This window comes from Schistocerca serialis, chromosome 1 (assembly GCF_023864345.2).
Source record: "Schistocerca serialis cubense isolate TAMUIC-IGC-003099 chromosome 1, iqSchSeri2.2, whole genome shotgun sequence".
NCBI classification, from domain to species: domain Eukaryota; kingdom Metazoa; phylum Arthropoda; class Insecta; order Orthoptera; family Acrididae; genus Schistocerca; species Schistocerca serialis.
This window is the reverse complement of record NC_064638.1, coordinates 735,701,943-735,720,812: the sequence shown is the minus strand read 5'-3', so window position 1 is coordinate 735,720,812 and position 18,870 is coordinate 735,701,943.

The following is an 18,870-nucleotide window of genomic DNA, read 5'->3' as shown; positions in this document are numbered from 1 at the left end:
CTCTCTCCCTCCCTCCCTCTAAACCTCCCTCTCTCCCTCCCCCTCTAATTCTTGTCTTTCTGTCTGTCTCTCTTTATTCGAATCTGTCAAAACTTAGACTAAAAGATAGCAAAGGCTTAGAGAGCAAACTGCACACAATAGACCATGGCTGTGGCTTACCTGGATAATGGTAAGACAATGCGGAACGAGTCATCATGAAGTCAACAGAAGCGGCTAAGAAGTGTTCACCAAAGTCTACAGTAGCGACTGTAGCTTGAGAATACGTTCGTTTAGAACTGCAGAAATGACGTCTGGTGAATCCTTCTTTTTCAAATTTTGGAGCAAAATTTTAAGAAGAAGCAAACTGCAACAGAACTTATGGCTATTAAGGCAGTTATTACACTTTTAGTAAAAGCCGCAAGTTACGAGTCACCAGAGGCAAAAAGTTTTCTCAGGCAAAAGGCATCCATATATGTAGACTACTAAAAATGCTTGGTGTGCCACATTTAAAGCCGGGAGATGAAATGCAAGTCACTTGTAACAGACAAATTTAAATGGCGCCTTTAAAGTAAAGATAGTAAGAAGTAGTTGCCTTCAGCTAATATGAGGGTTGGAACTTTAATAGTGGCAACTATTTATTTCCAGCTCGTACAAAATAGATACGTGTTTCAAAATTTTACTGACCGTCAAAGTAGTCACCAGCATTGTGTATAAGCCGTTGCTAGCGACGTGGAAGTCGTGGGATACTCCTAGCAGTGCCAGTTGTCTTGAGAGTTGCGCAGTCCGCAGCTCGTGGTCGTGCGGTAGCGTTCTCGCTTCCCACGCCCGGGTTCCCGGATTCGATTCTCGGCGGGGTCAGGGATTTTCTCTGCCTCGTGAAGACTGGGTGTTGTGTGCTGTCCTTAGGTTAGCTAGGTTTAAGTAGTTCTAAGTTCTAGGGGACTGATGACCATAGATGTTAAGTCCCGTAGTGCTCAGAGCCATTTGAACAATTTTTTTGGGAGCTGCGCGGCGCTGTCTACTGCCCGACGAATGTTTAGCAGTTCTGAAGCGAATGCTGTGCATTGTGTCCTTCAGTTTAGAAATCGAGTTGAACTTACGAGGGCTTGTGTCAGGGGAGTGCAGTAGGTGGTATAGCACTTAGCAGCCCCATCAGTCAAACAAATCAGTAACAGCTTGCATTGTACGTGCTTGAGCATTGTCCTGCAAAATGATGGTCAGGTCCTGCAGAAAGTGTCATCACTTCTGTCTCTATGCTGTTCATTTTTGGAACACAACCTACGACCAGCTTAGAGACAAAAGTGATACCACTTTCTGCAGGACCTGGCCATCATTTTGCAGGACAATGCTCAAGCAAGTACAGTGCAAACTGTTACTGATTTGTTTGACTGTTGGGGCTGCTAAGTGCTATATCACCTACTGCACTCCTCTGACATAATCTCTCGTAAGTTCACCTCGATTTCTAAACTGAAAGAAACAATGCACAGCATTCACTTCAGCACTGCTAAAAATTCGTCGGGCAGTAGACCGCGCCGCTCCAGCTATCAACACAACTGGCACTGCTAAGAGTATCCTACAACTTCCACGTCGCTGGCAACGGGTTATACACAATGCTGGTGACTACTTTGCAGGTCAGTAAAACTTTAAAACACGCATTTATTTTGTACGGGCTGTAAATAAATAGTTGTCACTATTACAGTTCAAACCCTCGTATGTCAGCCAAGGTTATCAACTTGTTAAACAGAATTGCTCAGGTATAACTATAGACTGTTGGCAATTCGCCAAAATTCTGAAATACGCTTATTATTCCTACTACATAACGCAAATGAAGTTGTAATAACAGAGTGTCATTAACATCTGTACTCATTCACGTAGTATGCCCTAGCCGACGCGCCATCCCTTCAAGTTTTCATTATTCTTGTGCGTCTTTTCTGGCAGCTGGGATGTTATCGTGTCGCGTCGACAATGCTAGCTAGCAGTAACCAGCGCAGGGTGTCAGTAGTCGTTTCCGGTCGGCTGAGCTACAATCTGAGTAAAAGAGTTACGGAAAACGGACAAGTGAAGGTTAAAGAAAGAAGTGTCTAAGAAGTTTGATACGAGGAAATGCTAAAAAGTAATTCCTCCGAATTTTTTATGTCAAAACTCAACCAATTACAATTAAAACAAACGTTATTAACCGGCCTCTCGTTGGGAGAAATGTATTCATCGCCTGTGTGACTGTGTTGAAAAACAAAATATCTGCACATCAAGAATAAAGGCATAGAATGTCAATAACGTTTGTTTTATTTAAAAACTATTAACAGTTTGCAAATAAAAAATTCGGAGACATTACTTTTCAGCACCCTCTCGTATGTAAAGACCAATGAGAACGTGTTACTCAGAGAGTCTTTCGCGTTGATCAGAAATACATTTACGTGACTGTAAGTCAATTTACGCAATTCGTGTGAATAATAATTGTTAAAATGAAGACCTGGACGTGGAATAATTTGTAAGCGAGCTTACTACATTTATAATCAGATTCGTACTGAATTAGCGTGAACAAGCTGTGGCTAGTCTGAAATGAACGGACTTTGAACTGGGAATTACATCATTGTGAATTAAATGGTCATAGTTAGGCATGTTCTATTGTTTGAATATTAATGAAGTGGCTCAACGCAGATGGTCTTTTATTGCAGAGAATCCTTGTCACTACTGGTTATTAATTTTGTGTGGCAATTAATTACAGACACGTCACGGGCAGTGGGCGGGTTTCATCATTTGGTGGGCGTGGTTTGTTTTTAAGTTGCCTCCGTTCGAGAGATCTCATTGCCTTCAAATTACGTGTACGGTAGTATTGTGGGAAAATGGTGGAGGGGGTTAAAAATATGTCATTTCGCACCTTACCGCCTCAACTTTGTATGACAGATCTTGAATTTATGAATCACAAGTACATTAGTTTAGTAATTGCTGTCAACAGCCGGCCGCGGTGGCCGTGCGGTTCTAGGCGCTGCAGTCCGGAACCGCGGGACTGCTACGGTCGCAGGTTCGAATCCTGCATCGGGCATGGATGTGTGTGATGTCCTTAGGTTAGTTCGGTTTAAGTAGTTCTAAGTTCTAGGGGACTGATGACCTAAGATGTTAAGTCCCATAGTGCTCAGAGCCATTTGAACCTTTTTTTTTTTTTTTTTGCTGTCAGCATTTCGTTAATTTGTAGTTGTAACAGGCCATAAGCGTAGGAAACTGATTTAATGAAGCCAAGGAACAAGTTTTATGCTAGATTTCAAATGAGCAACTCGAGGCACCAAATTAAATTGTCAAATTACATAAATTTCAGGTTTGCTTATGAAGTTGGACAACCGAACACACAGTCACCATCTTACTAATTATACACTGAAACAACCCGAAAACATAATTTTAAAGAACATCAGCAAACAAAACACTTTTAATTTATTTTGAAGTTAATGATGTTTATTTTCATAGAAACCACGTTTACTTACGAATTTTCAAATTAGTTGCATAATGTACTCGGTAATGTATTATTTACTAGTTAAGATTCGATTACTTGATTATAGAAACGTATGTAACTTCACATAGAATTTTTGTCATATGCATAAAAAATGCAATTGTGTAAAACAAAAGAAACTTCTCTGATTCAAATAATTTGGACAGTTTTAATGTTATTGTGGGGTTGTTTAAACTATACACCATCACAATCATGATTTACAGACTTTCTAAGGACCAATAGTGCACTTCGTTCATTTCTTTCCAATGTTTGTAATTACTGGATATTAAATACATAAACTAATTTAATATCACGGTTCCAGGATGTTCTAGAACAATGCAGTTTATAATGAATACCAGCGCTTGGTGGCAAAGACATACAGTGCTGATGTAGATCTCAGTCGTTTTTCGCATTTAGCTGAGTGGAGGAGGAGGAGATTGGTGTTTAACGTCCCGTCGACAAAGAGGTCATTAGAGAAGGAGCACAACTTCGGATTAGGGAAGGATGGGGAAGGAAATCGGCCGTGCCCTTTCACAGGAACCATCCCGGAATTTGCCTGAAGCGATTTAGGGAAATCACGGAAAACCTAAATAAGGATGGCCGGACGCGGGATTGATCCGTCGTCCTCCCGAATACGAGTCCAGTGTGCTAACCACTGCGCCCCCTCGCTCGGTTAGCCAAGTGAAAACGTATGCTACACTGTGTTTTATACGCTCTTCATTATGGACCTGTTTTCGATAGTGAACAGCTACTGGAGGTGCTTTGGAAGGGGGTCATATGAAATAGTGGAAGTAACCTCTGCTGCCGTGACTATGTTTTCATCTGCGTATCTTCTGAGAAGGTCAATTGCTAGTTTTCTCATTCGCTATAGAAACAAACCAAGAACCTCAAGAATCACCATGAAGACAACGGTTGCCACAAATCAGTAGAAAAAAAGATGAATATTTGTTTTCTACATTGAAATGGCACTCTTCACTGATGCATAAATGCACAAAATCTTACCAGAATGAGATTTTCACTGTCAGCGGAGTGTGCGCTGATATGAAACTTCCTGGCAGATTAAAATTGTGTGCCCGACCGAGACTCGAACTCGGGACCTTTGCCTTTCGCGGGCAAGTGCTCTACCATCTTTTTTTTTTTTTTTTTTTGTTAAGACCGCTTTTTTTACATTCGGTGGAACAATAACAAACATAAACTGCTTCTAGCACTTTTTCTTTAAATATATAAGACGATGACTTTATAAAATAAAATTTTTCTGGGAAACGTAAATAAGTGGACTTTTTTTTACATAATAGTGAAAAAAATAAAATATAATATCCTGCTTCTGTCAGTACAAAACAATAACGTTCTACGTTCCTCTTTTAGGCGCGTACCTCGCTAATCCCGTCATACCTCGCGTTGGTGTCGGGTACGTCTTCACGTGTGTTTGTGGATCCTCTCCACTGTCCTGGCCCTTTCTTGTTCTGATACTTATAGACAATAATTACATTCTCCTACCCGGGACACCTCAACTGGGTGGGGGATCAAGCAAGGCACTCCCTAAAAAATTTGCGTAATATGTTCGATATCTCGGATGTCTCATAAGCTGTGAGTGATGTTCCTGTAGTAAGGCCCAAAAGTCAAGCACATTCTTACTGCCGTCTCGGAAAAGATAACGCACAGTCAAACCTCGAATCCAAGTCACTGCGTTTGTCTTCGTTCAGGGATAGTATGTCCTATCTGGGAGAAGTAGTGTGCGTGGTTCTATTGTTTGCGGCCCCACCCGAAGGAGGAAGGCGATCATTTTTTTCACCAAACACCATACGTCCGCCGAAGGACCGCATAACAGGCGATGCTCCTCAGTGTCTATAACATTGCACTGCGGACACAGTGGCTCGCCCGCCATATGAATTGTATGCAACCTGGAACGAGTCACGTATTTCCCATTTACCACCTGATACCACAGTGCGCGCGTTCCCGTATCAAGGTGTGGGTGGTGCACTGTACGCCATACCACTGACCACGTAACCGTTGGTTGGCGGCGCTCTACGGCATTATTCGGCCGTCGTCGAGTCAAGATGTGATATATATCACGTGCCGTTGCCGTCCTGGTAGTCTGTAGTTCCACATGTACATAACTGTGTTCCACAAAGAAGGTTCGCATATGGGCAAGCGATGGTGAGATGTGAGCCACCGCTACCGGAGCCGAACGAGAAGGTGGAGCGAGTTCGTCTATCAAGCTGCCCGTCAGACTTGTCTGGTGTCGTGTCCACATCTTTATCATCGTGGTTACATAAATAGCCACTGCTCGGTCACGTACGTGGACTAGTCCAAGACCTCCACGACTACTAGGAAGGGTGAGGGTTTCGTATCCTACCTTAAAAAGCAGACCTGTGCTCACAAAATATCCTAGTGCCGCCAGGATTCGGCGGGCCAACACTACCAGCATAGGAAGAACTTGTGCCACGTGGGGGATGCGAGAGGCAAGGTAAGTGTTGGCAAAGGTGACCCGTTGTATCATATCCAGTGCCCTTTACCTGTGACATCGGACACTCGCACGAATTGTTTGCAGAAGATGTCTGTAACTCAGTGCCACCGTGCGTCGAACGTCTGTAGTGAAGATAATTCCTAGGCATTTCATCTTCGTGATCGGCTGTAATGGTGCTACACTTCCTGTCGGGAGTCCTCTCCCGATGTTCATCGCTCCCGACTTTACCATGTTCAGGCGACTTCCCGTAGCCATACAATACAAATTAATCCAATGCAGGGCCGCTCTTGCCTCGTCGCCTGACCGTGCTAAAAACACTAGGTCATCTGCGTATGTTCGGCATATAAACTTGTTGTGCCTTATCGTCATTCCTTGGAGTCGATTCCGGAGCCCGCAAAGCAGCGGCTCGACAGCGATGGCATACAATATCGTTGACAGCGGGCACCCTTGTCTGACCGATCGTGAGATGTTGATGGGCCCCACCAAGCGTCCATTGATGAGCACTTTGGATGCGGCTCCGTGGAGTAGTCTCATGACGACGGTGACAAAACTTTCCGGAAACTTCATTTTCGTCATCACGTCCGTGAGATAACGCAGCACGACTCAAGCCCGCTACTCACAGCTTTATTTCTGCCAGGGCCTCGTCTCCTACCTTCCAAACTTTACAGAAGCTCTCCTGCGAACCTTGCAGAACTAGCACTCCTGAAAGAAAGGATGTTGCGGAGACATGGCTTAGCCACAGCCTAGGGGATGTTTCCAGAATGAGATTTTCACTCTGCAGCTGAGTGTGCGCTGATATGAAACTTCCTGGCAGGAGAGCTTCTGTAAAGTTTGGAAGGTAGGAGACGCGGTACTGGCAGAAGTAAAGCTGTTTGATATACTGAGGAAGTGCATGAGAGTCAACAACGTAACTCATTTTATGTAAACAGTTGCTAAAGGGCCAATTTCATAGTCAAATATGTAAACTAATTAAAACCTTTAACCAACTGCATCGCCAGTTGGATCGCAAAATTTAGGTCTACGAGGATGTCCACATTTCAAAAGTAAACAGCTCACTTAAATTTTGAATTATTAATGATAACACTGACTTCTTACAGCTGGAAGAAATAGAGTGAAACTGAAATGGAAAGTAACTCTCAATTTAATAAACTGAAGCGTGTAAACTGGCGATCACGCAATAGAGTGTTAGATTTTAATAACCAAGTTTATGAGATAAGTAATCAAACGTATTTTCTTTGCCTGCAGTGATTAATACGTAAAATCGGGAGCCACGAATGTTGACAGCCTATACAAGGGAAAGCAATTTTCGCCATGGAAGGCGAATTACCTGATTTTACCTGTTCTACTGTCTTTACCTACTGCTCAACTTAGTCTGTAACGCTCATCGATACCAGCCTATACAAGGGAAAGCAATTTTCGCCATGAAAGGCGAATTACCCGATTGTACCTGTTCTTCTGTCTCTACCCACTGTTCGACTTAGTCGGTAACGCGCATGGATACCAGACAATCGCTGCAATCCATATCGACGAATAGGAGGCCCTCCTGAAGACCACGCCTCGTCTCTCAGTACTTCAGCGCCATCGCACTGAGGTCAACACGGCGCTGAGCTAGGAAGATCTCTGCCGTTGTTTGTGACCTCAGTTTCATCAATCAACAACATCGTGAAGGAAAAGTGATCGTGAAGTTTCAGATGAACATGAACTTTACTTGAATTTGAACATTGTGCTTCAAGAAAACAGTTTATGATTGTAAACATCAAGTGATGCTTTCATAGTCAATGACAGCTGTAAATATTCTACATTCTGCTGTGGGAAAGAACAGTGTCAAGTTAAGCAATTTTTTTTATCCATCGATGTAAGAAAGTGAATTAATGTTTCATTTGTTGTGATTAAAAATGAGCCATCTTTCAGAGCGGTCAAAGAACACACAGCTGTCGCCGGCTGGTTGAAGTTTCATCTGCTCACAACACTTATTAAGATATTGTGGTCTGCACAGGAGCTCACCGCACACAATAATAGACACTCCCATAAGAGAGCTCACTACTCGCTTTGGAGCACTGTATGTGGTGTAGAACTGGTAACAGGTGGTCACGTGACCCTCCTCCGCTGCAGTAAAACTTGGCAGTGAAGTTGTGTACAGATGCCAGTCGTGTGTGTAGAATCAGTGCAATAACGTGGGTCAACGTGTAGACGTGACAGAATGTCAGAAAGGTGACATAGTGTTTAGACGTGCCCACGACCACACCGAAATTGAAGCTTTCCGATTTGTTGGTGTAGCACTGCGGTTTCTTCGATGGATGGTGTACCACTGGCAGCCATGTAACGCGACGCAACAGAAGTCGTAAAAAGACGCTAAGCTACAGGGACCAGAGACGAGTGTCAGGCATTGTCAGTGAAAGCCCACGTCAAATCTGACAGAAATAGTTACTATCTACATCTACATACATAGTCCGCAATCCACCATATGGTGCGTGGCGGAGGGTACCTCGTACCACTACTAGCATCTTCTCTCCCTGTTCCACTCCCAAACAGAACGAGGGAAAAATGACTGCCTATATGCCTCTGTACGAGCCCTAATCTCTCTTATCTTTGTGGTCTTTCCGCGAAATGTAAGTTGGCGGCAGTAAAATAGTACTGCAGTCAGCCTCAAATGCTGGTTCTCTAAATTTCCTCAGTAGCGATTCACGAAAAGAACGCCTCCTTTCCTCTCGAGGCTCCCACCCGAGTTCCTGAACCATTTCCGTAACACTCGCGTGATGATCAAACCTACCAGTAACAAATCTAGCAGCGCGCCTCTGAATTGCTTCTATGTCCTCCCTCAATCCGACCGGATAGGGATCCCAAACGCTCGAGCAGTACTCAAGAACAGGTCGTATTAGTGTTTATAAGCGGCCTCCTTTACAGATGAACCACATCTTCCCAAAACTGTACCAATGAACCGAAGACGACTATCCGCCTTCCCCACAACTGCCATTACATGCTTGTCCCACTTCATATAGCTCTGTAATGTTACGCCCAATTATTTAATCGACGTGACTGTGTCAAGCGCTACACTACTAATGGAGTATTCAAACATTACAGGCTTCTTTTTCCTATTCACCTGCATTAATTTACATTTATCTATAGTTAGAGTTAGCTGCCATTCTTTACACCAATCACAAATCCTGTCCAAGTCATCTTGTATCCTCCTACAGTCACTCAACGACGACACCTTCCCGTACACCACAGCATCATCAGCAAACAGCCGCACATTGCTATCCATCCTATCCAAAAGATCATTTATGTAGATAGAAAACAACAGCGGACCTACCACACTTCCCTGGGGCACTCCAGATGATCACCTCCGATGAACACTCACCATCGAGGACAACGTACTGTTTTCTATTACTTAAGAAGTCTTCGAGCCACTCACATACTTGGGAATCAATCCCATATGCTCGTACCTTAGTTAGGAGTCTGCAGTGGGGCATCGAGTCAAACGCTTTCCGGAAGTCAAGGAATATGGCATCCGCCTGATACCCTTCATCCATGGTTCGCAAGATATCATGTGAAAAAAGGGTGAGCGAATGGAAGTCTACCTCAATCAGGTTGTGAGTGCAGGGTGCAAATGGAACAGCATGCAATGAGACATTTGGTGTCGGGTATCTTGCAAAAGGTCGTTGCTCGTAGCGGCGCATAAAGTTACACATTTTCAGTGGGTCAGACAGCACTAAAACTGCACAGTCGTTGACTGGGTGCGTGTAGTGTCGTTTCGACGAATCGTGATTTTCCCTCTCTTGAAATAACGCAAGGCGTGGAGTGCACCGACGGACAGATGTGTGTGGAGCATACAGTTTGGACAGAAGATGGTTCTGTGATATTTTGGGATTGTCCTTCGTACCGTGACTTGGGCCCTCTTATTCAGATTACACCTGTCCATGAACCGGCACGTTTATTTCAATATTCTCGGTGACCAAGGGTTGCCCTTTCTTCTACATCTTCATGGTAAGAATGACGTGGCATCTCACCTTCAAAGCTACAACAGTCGTGGTGACAGGATTGCACGCTTACGTTCCTCGTTTCACGACCACTGAGGCACCCCTACCGCACCTCAACTGGCGCGCTATATCACCTGATCTCAATCCCACGGTAAATAGCTGTGACTATTTGCAACAGCGAGTGCGACGTTGTAATCAAAACCCCAGCATCAATTTGTCGCTTCAGCTGAATGTGGCATCACTGAAGAAACTTGTGGAGTGTCTTTCTCCGCGAGATGAAGGCATTTAGTAGGCTGGCGATGGTGCTACCTGGTGTCACCCTCATGTTTCCTGAGGGTGACTAATAACCTGTCCGATGTGCTCAAAATTTATTGTTTGCTCCTACGTTCGGCTTCTGCAAGAAGCAGGATATGACATGGCAACTTCTTTTAAAAAAAAACAATACTCCATTTGTACTGTTACTCAATAATCTATAACTACATTATTTGATGCCAGTTAGCAAGAAGAGTTGCTGTAGATGTATTTCTGTAAAAAGATGCGACCTGGATGAGAGTTACACTACATGCCATCACATAAAAATATAAAGAATTATACTTCTAGCAGTTCTCTACGGGTCAGACGTTGGGTCCACGGCAGTCAGCTCATTACAGCAAGAACCACCATACTCCTCCGACAACCGTCAGTTACTAACGTTTAAAAAACAACGTGGGACATAACACTCAAGTAAAGACGCATCACTCAGATTATGACCACACCACTTCTCCTGTCATCATGACAAAGTCTCAGGTCGCACAAGCACTGTCTGATCTTAAGGCAGACGCACAGTGCGAGTCGCTCTGGTCCACTCTGTTTCCAGCCGTTGTAGGGGCGTTTGGTTAGTCTCTAATACATAAAATTTTTCTCCCAAACTGAGTAGTTTACTATGAAGAACGAAGTTTTGAACGGTGTCCGTGGTGGGACTCTGATAGATTTTTAGCTTGCGCTGTTGAAACTCGGAATTATCATCAGACTGGAACTTTAATTCCTGACACAGTGCAACTGGGAGTGGCACTGTTGAACTAATTCAAAGTAAGATAATTTACATAAGCTGTAGTTAAAAATTAGCTGCACGTTTCTCAGTTACATTACCACTCATGTGTACGACTCTAGATTAGTGAACAAACAATCATACACTATTCTCATACCTTTGCGGCTGATTTTATTGAAAATTTCGTTATTAATCTTAAACCTATGTCTCAATCAGAAACTGTGATTATAGGAACTAGTTCTACATGCAAGATTCTGCTTCCAGAGAGGTTATACAGTGTCCAGTCATATTAATATGACCACCTGTCAAAATCCTGACCTGTCAGCTGCGAGACGTTCAGGATGAGAGTCAAAGAGGTTCTGTAGGGTATCGGCAGAGATGTGGACGCAGGCCGGCTCCAGTGCGGCGGTCAGCTGCGCTAGGTGTCTCGGTTTCCATGGCACCAGCAGCCCGCTAGAGTTGGTCCCACAAATTCTCAATTAGGTTTAAATCCTGGGAGCTTGGTGGCCAGAGGAGTAAGGTAAACTCATCCTGATGCTCTTAGAAGCACGTACGCGCACTAAGAGCTGTGTGACGTGACACGTTGCATTGACCTGCTGGTGGATGCCACCCTACCAGGCAAAAAAAAATTTCATGTAGGGGTGGGCATCGTCCTCAAGGATAGATGCATGCTTAGTTTGGTCCATTCTACCGTCCATAATAGCGAAGTCACCCAGTGGCAATGGCACGAAAGCATTACCCAGACCATAACGCTCCCTTTTCCGACCTGGAACCTTCCGTCAGTTCCGAGAATTGTTGCAGGGTGTTTACTTTCAGACGTTTCACGCCATACTAGCAAATGGCCATTAGTCCGATACAGCATAAAACGTGATTCATCTGAAAAGGACACTTGTCGCCACTCAATGGACATCCGGCTTCGTCGTCGATGAATAGCAGTCAGCATAGGTGCTTGAATGAGGAGCCTGTTCAGAAGCCCATACGCTGTAAGGTTTGCTGAACGGTCGTTGAGGAGATGCTGCTCGTAATCCACTGGCTCATCTGGGCGGTCAGTTGGTCAACATTTGCACGTCTGTTTTTGCCCGTACACATTTCCGCAGCCGTCATTCATCCCTGTCACCTATATACGGTTGCCACCGCGCCAGTTTTGGATAGCGCCATTTTGCCATGCACACCATACTTTAACCACGCCAGCACGTGAATAGTTCAACAACTCAGTCTTTTCGGAAATACTTCCACCCTTCGCCCGAAAGCCAATGACGATGTCAGATAAATTGCTCTGTTTCCGCATTTCGAAGACGACTGTATTGTTTTCGCGTAGCCCTTCTCCCTCCCCCCCCCCCCCCCCCCTCACGACCTCGGCACGCTTGTATACCTCCACTGATAGTGCTGCGATCTGCCGTCTCTGAGTTATTACTAAACATTGACGTCGAACAGAGACGATAGTCACATTAATGCGTAAGTAGGCTGTTTAGGTTTTCTTATTGGTAACGCCACGTAGCGCTCTGTATGAAAATCACTGGCTGTGCTGTGTGCAGTCTGTGGCTAGTTTGCATTGTTGTCTGCCATTGTAGTTTTGGGCAGCGGCAGCTGGATGTGAAAAGCGCGTAGCGTTGCGCAGTTGGAGGTGAGCCACCAGCAGTGGTGGATGTGAGGAGAGAGATGGCGGAGTTTTGTAATTTGTCATGAACTGCTATATATATTTTGACTATTAAGGTAAATACATTGTTTGTTCTCTATTAAAATCTTTCATTTTGATAACTATGTCTATCAGTAGTTAGTGCCTTCCGTAGTTTGAATCTTTTATTTAGCTGGCAGTAGTGGCACTCGCTGTATTGCAGTAGTTCGAGTAACGAAGATTTTTGTGAGGTAAGTGATTTGTGAAATGTATAGGTTAATATTAGACAGGGCCATTCTTTTGTAGGAATTTTTGAAAGTCAGATTGCGTTGCGCAAAAAATATTGTATGTCAGTTTAAGCACAGTCATGTATAAATTTTTCAAAGGGGACGTTTCATATGGTGACCCTGCCAGGATACCTCACTGGAATCTTCTGATTTTTTTCTTGTAGTTTGTGTAATTAGTGTAGCTATTGTTTATTGCTAGCACATAATTGTAGAGAGAATCTCCTTTATAGTTGCAGACTTTTATTGTTGTACAGTAAAACAGTTGTGGCATGCATGTAGATTTGCACCAAGTATTTCGCAGCTGCGCTTGCAATTGACTACATATTATTTTCAGTGCTATGTTAATGTGTTCTCTTATTTTTGCTCTTCAAATTGTGCTTTTCTGTGTTATCGTGTGAAATATTGTGACAATAATGGCGTGTGAAAAACGTAACACTAGGCTCCAGAGTAAACTGAGAAATAATAGTGACGACGAGCATAGCTTGCCAGCACCACTGTGTAATGAATTAACAGACATTCAAAGTAGTAATTTGGTAACTCTGCATAGGGAAATGGAGCGGGCTGCAAACAATGGCGTAGACAGTGAAACAGGTAGTGCACAGGGAAGCATTATCGATCGATCGCTCGGCAACAGCTCGCCTCAGGAATCCGAAATGACAGGACACAATTTTGCAAATACTGTAGATTCAGGTTTTGCGTCCTCACCGTTTTTTCAAATGAGTCAAGACACATTTTCCGCTTGTCAAAATGTGAATGTTGCCGGTGCAAATTCACTGCCGAAAAGCACTGAGGAACATGTTTCAGACACCAGTGCATTGTTATTACAATTAATGCAACAAATGGGACAAAAGCTTGAAAAGTTAGACACAATGGAACAACACCAGAGACAAACACAGCAACAGTTAGACACAATGGGACAACACCAGAGACAAACACAGCAACAGTTAGACACAGTGGAACAAAATCTCAAAAAGTTAGACACAGTGGAACAAAATTTCAAAAAGTTAGACACAGTGGAACAAAATCTTAAAAAGTTAGACACAATGGAACAAAATCTTCAAAAGTTAGACACCACACTTGAAGAAACACGTGAAGATTTAACTACTGAGTTACATAACATTGAATCGAAATGTCAAAAAGTCTGTAATGACGTAAAAACACAAATTTGTGAGCATTTTCAACCTATTTTTTCGCGGCATGAAAATGGATTACAGAATCACGAAGCAGCCATAAAAGAACTGCAAACCATTGTTCATGAAAATCATGAGACCTTGTGGGCTAAAATTGACTCAGTTGCATCTACCAATTCGGTTACGCAACTTGCAAAAACTCAGGAAAACTTGAAGGACACAGTAGATTCGATTTCAACACAAATGGACACTCTGAAACTTGGTTCAGAAAAACACACTGAGGAAATGTGTTTACTATCGGAGAAAGTAGCCGAACTTTCGGATCAGGTCACTAACTTATCTACAAAGGTAGATGATGATCTGAATGACACAAGACCTGTAGCCTTCACTGACACGGAAGAGTATGAACAAATTAGAAAATTCAAACAAAATCAAAATCAAATCAATACACAGTACAAAAGAGAAATCCGGGAAGTACAAGATCAGTTGACGCAGGTAATACAAGAATTACGTATTTCAGAGGACACTCGCGCTCCAACGCGGGAAGAGGGACGTAGAAATACGGAAAAGCCGCAAAATAATAACACAGGGAAGTTGTGAAAGAAATTGGCAATGTGCACCGAATTTTGAGATGGAACGGCCGACACGACCCAACAATGACCGATATGCGACTCGCCGACATGATGATTTTGACTATAAGCTGTTCATTACTACACGTAAATTCAGAACATTTAAGAATTCTGGCAACGACATTCATCCACAAGCATGGCTCCATCAATTCTCTCATTGTTTTCCTCCCAACTGGTCGTTAGAACACAGATTAGAATTTATGTGTGGCTACTTAGAGAATGAACCAGCTGTAAGAATTCGATCGGTCATTCACGATTGCCACAGTGAAGGAGAATTTTACCATGCCTTCCTCTCAGCATATTGGTCTCAAGCCACACAAGACCGAGTAAAACATGGCATCATAATGATGAAACATTTCGAACAATCTGAATTCTCCAGTCTTGTGAAATATTTTGAAGACATGTTGCACGAGAATCAGTACCTGTCAAACCCATACAGCCCCTCAGAACTCATCCGCATTTGCTTAATCAAATTACCTGAACATTTACGACATATTATTTTAGCAGGACGTTGCAAAGAAGACATTGAGGCTTTTCAGGGACTGTTACAAGAACTGGAAATTGACACTGACAATCGGGGAACACGGAAACAGGAGCACAACAATTACAGGTCACATCTATCACAATTACGCAATGAAAGAAGCAATAACTGGACACGACAAGGCTATTCTCACAACACATATCGTGACCAAAACAGACACCACCCGTATGACAACCGTCGGCAGAGTAGTAATAATTACAGGGAAAGATCACCTCTCCGCGGTAGTGACTATCACAGAGACAATCAGAGAAACAGACAATTTGGGAACCAAAATAATTATTATCAAGGGAGACAGAATAGCTTTAGATGCAACGGTCCAGCGCACAGTTACGATTCAGGGAGAAATTCTCCACCACGTGACCGACAAGAAAGAAACTATGGCATCTACCGACATGACGACAGACGATATGATCGTAACGACAGACCTGAATTGCATCAGAACTGGCGGGATTCAGACAGAGCAGGGCCCTCTCGAGGAGGTGAATTTGTAGAAGTTAGGTCTCCAAATCCCAATAACGACGCGCGCCAACAAAGAGACAATAGGCAATGACTCACACCGCTGGCAGCCACAAAACGTACTTATGAAACTAACGACGCAGCTGCCGTAGCTAGTAATTACGTAAAAATGGAAGACATTAGGGACATCTTACTCCAGGAACACGACATAAAACATAACAACATTGCATATCCTGTGATTCACATTACTGTAAATGAGGTAAAATTTACGGCAGTACTTGACTCTGGCAGTCCCATTTCAGTAATTAGTGAAACAGCTTTTAGCAAATGCAACAAATCGAACGATTGCCCCACACTTCCGTTACGTAAGATTAAATTACAAGGTGCAATCTTTGGAAAAAGTGTAGATGTACGCCAACAAACCAATTTAGAATTATTTTGCCAAAGCCACAGCTTCTCTATGAACTTTCTTATTGTTCCATTATTGTCGACGGAAATTATATTGGGAGTAGACTTTCTGAATGAATATAAAGCAATCTTAAACTTTCACGATGCTGAAATAAGTTTAGAGAAGGAAAGTAAGTCAATAGCTTTGAAATTTGAAGATTGGCTCTCAAACCATGACGATGAAATTAATCGACTTTACCTTCTGTTGGACAACAGTTCGGAATTTTCTACGGAACTAGACACTAACAGTCACTCTGCAAGTACTGACAGGGATGATATCGACGGCATATTTGAAATTAATGAGTTCATTCAGAATAAAATTCAAACAATTGAGAATTGTAATGACACTGATAGGCAGGACCTTTTTGAGATTTTACAAGAACATTCCACAGTTTTTACTCACAAAACAGGAACAATCAAGGGATTTCAATACCAATTTCGTGTTCGTGAGCATACTAAATTTTGTGTTAGACCATACATCATTCCAGCACATTATAGGGACCGTGTTAGAACAGAAATACAATCTATGCTTGATGAGGGCATTATTGAGCCTGCAGTAAGCTCATACAACAATCCATTACATGTTGTTGAGAAGAAAAATGGATCGATCAGGCTTGTCTTAGATTCGAGACAAATCAATACTATAATTATTCCTGAAACAGACAGGCCGCAAACGTTGGAAGAACTTCTTCAAAATTTTAATGGTGTAAAAGTGTTGTCTTCCATTGATCTCAGATCCAGCTTTTATCAGATCGAACTTCATTCAGAATGTAGAAAATACACAGCTTTCCTTTGTTTCGGCGTTTGTTATCAGTTTCGGAAACTTCCTTTTGGTTTGAACATTTCTTCGGCAGCATTCATTAGCGGCCTAAATTCCATATTACCTGAGTTCTTAACACGTCACTTCACCTTATATGTGGACGATATTTTAATAGCAGAAGCTTCATGGGAACAACATAATCGCATCCTCAACAGTTTGTTACGTATTTTTGCAGAATCTGGAATTACAGTTAACTTGGAAAGGTCTGAATTCGGTAGGTCAAAGGTGAGGTTTTTGGGACATATTGTCTGAAAAGTTAGAAGCAATCAGAGCCATTCCAGTTCCATCCACAAAAAGACAGGTCCGCAGTTTTCTAGGTCTCGTAAATTTTTACCGTCGTTTTCTGAATATGCAAAATCTTCACCAAAACTTTGTTCTCTCACTGGAAAAAATACTATTTGGAACTGGGACGAACAAGCACAGTTGGAATTCAATTCTTTGAAAGAATCGCTACTTAATGGCCAATACTAGCTCAACCAGATCTGTCACAAGATTTCTGCCTTAGCACAGATTCTTCTAAAGTCGGTCTTGGTGCCCATTTATTTCAAGAAGCCACAGAAAATGACACTACTGTTCAGAAAACCATTGCTTTTGCTAGCCGAGTGCTAACAAAATCTGAAAAAAATTATTCAGTTACTGAATTAGAAGCTTTAGCAATCGTTTGGGCATTTAACAAATTCCGTTTCTTTCTTTCTGGTAAGCACGTAAAAGTATACAGTGATCATCGTGCATTATAATTTCTTATGTCTTCAAAATTAAATCATGACAGGTTAAAACGTTGGGCATTGTTTCTGCAAGAATTCCACTTCACAATAGTCTACATTCCCCGCAAGGAGAACATTGTTGCGGACGCACTGTCACGCGCACCGGCTGGGCTGGAGAAAAGTAATACAGAAGGCAACCTCGAAAAAAATTTCAGTATTCTTTACATTCAGAAAGTCGCCTTTGAAAACTTCATCACCACATCTTTAAAGGACATTGCTCATGAACAAGATAAAGATCCGATTTGGAAAGACATCAAAGGTAAATGGCATGAAAAGACACACACACAGATTCGGCATTATTATCTGGTTAGAAACAACATACTGTTCAAACGCTGCACTGTTGACGACAAGCTATGGGTACTTTGCATTCCTGACGATTTTGTTAATAAGCTCATTTGGTACATTCATTTCAGCTACGCACATTTTGGCCCACGAAACTGTTATCATATTCTTCGAACGACTTGTTATTTTAACAATATGGAAAAGAGAATTCGAAGAGTCTTGTCTATTTGTAAACTTTGTCAAAAGGCGAAACCATCTACTATCTCCCATCGTGCTCCGCTGTTTCCTATCATTCCTTCTAAATTAAAAGAATTTGCTGCTGTTGATCTCTTGGGACCGCTTGTCAGAACATCTAATGGATTTTCGTACGTTCTAGTCGCTGTTGGACTTACTTCAAAATTTGTTTCTTTCACACCGTTACGTAAAGCCACTAGACGGTCTGTATCCAACGCCTTTGTTAAAAATTTCTTACGTGAAGTTGGACACGTTAGCAAAGTCATTTCAGATAACGGACCTCAATTCAGATCTGTTGTTTGGTCACGCATGCTTCGGAATCATATAATCAAACCTGTTTTTATTTCATTGTACTCACCACATTGTAACCCATCTGAACGGATTATTAAAGAAATCAATAAGCTTTGCAGACTTTATTGTCACAGAAAGCATCAGCATTGGGACAGATATTTACACTTATTTCAAAATGTGCTGAATGAAATGCCTCATGATTCCACTGCTTTACCACCTACTCTTGTACTAAAGAATGAAGAACCACCGAACAGAATCAGAGAGCTTGTACCTTTCCCAAATACACGTAAACTTCGACACAAAGACATAATTGATTTGGCTCTTAAAAATATAAAATCTGCAGCAGACAAAAGGAGAAAACTACACGGTAAAGCAAATGCAAAGAAATTGTATACTGGTCAGAAAGTTCTCATTAAAGCTCATTCATTGTCACATAAGAAGAA